Source organism: Carassius carassius, chromosome 8, assembly GCF_963082965.1.
Source record: "Carassius carassius chromosome 8, fCarCar2.1, whole genome shotgun sequence".
Classification (NCBI taxonomy): Eukaryota; Metazoa; Chordata; class Actinopteri; order Cypriniformes; family Cyprinidae; genus Carassius; species Carassius carassius.
The window spans coordinates 35,184,459-35,185,744 of NC_081762.1; positions in this window are offsets into that span (position 1 = coordinate 35,184,459).

Consider the following 1,286-nt stretch of genomic DNA (forward strand, 5'->3'; position numbering starts at 1 on the left):
GTTGTCTTTAATAAGAGTACAAAAATGAACCGAAACTATGTGAAAACATTTTTTCAGTTATTGTTTTTGATTTGTTTTTTGTATATATATATAAAGCTTTAAATAACTACTTAACGAAATAAAACAAATCAAAAACAAAAACTCTTTCATTATAATCATAACCCATGAAGATGTACTTATCTCTAAAGGCGCGTCTAATGAGGAGATGACGAGTCGGGATTGCAACTTCACCCTTGTGACACAGATTCAGAAAACACTAGTTTATTAGTAAATAATTAAAATACCTTCTTCTTAAGCCTATTATTTGAACGCAGAAGACTTTTTCCCCTTGAATGGCTCGATGCACCGGTGCGACCTCAGAGTTTTCTTAGTCGCACCATTGAGAAATTGTTTGAGGCTTTGAATAAACTGGAGCAAGTTTTGTACAAGAAGTCAACCCCAGACCGATATAATAATAATAATAGGCCTATTGATGTCACCGTTTTACTTGTAACTTCATAAAACAAGATTTCAGTGTTAAATTATGCACCAGAATTTTATGGTAGATTCTCCTGATTAAAAGAGCCCAGAACTATCTGTCAAATCTGTCATTTATATCTAAAGATTTATAACACACATACAACTGCACAGAGAGCATGTAGTTTAGTCAAAAATCTGTGGTAGCTGTCATGTAGGCTTTTCACTCATAACTTCATGGAAAAAGCATAGGCTATATCAGAAAAAAGATACGTCACTATATGCAGATTAAAAACTGTCGAAACTCACCATAAAACATCATTTAGATCTAAATATATATTTCATAAAGCTATAACACATAGAAAAAAATTAGGTAATGTATCTTAGCAAAACAAAAATCAGATCTTAGCAAAAAAAAATAAAAAATCAGAGGTTTCAGTCCCGTGCCGCTTTAGCTCTTAACTTCAGCAAACATGATCAGATCGAAAGATGTCGTTCATAGAGCTGTGACACACGAAAGCAGACTGGCGCACTGAGGCTGCAAAGAAAAACAGCTCGATACTTCACGTTTCCTTTTCATTCATTGCTTCAAGAATCATGCATAGATCATTATTTTCAGAAAATTATCCCAATTAAAATGAGCCCAGAGATACTGTAATCCGTGGATGAGATCCAAATATATTACTCATATTGCTATAACACATAAAACCCAACAGGCACAGCACGACAAATACCTTTAGTTTCACTTTGTGCTTTTATTAATAACTTCATGAAACATTCATAGATCATGCAAAATCATACATCATATTTTTCAGAAAATTCTCCAGATT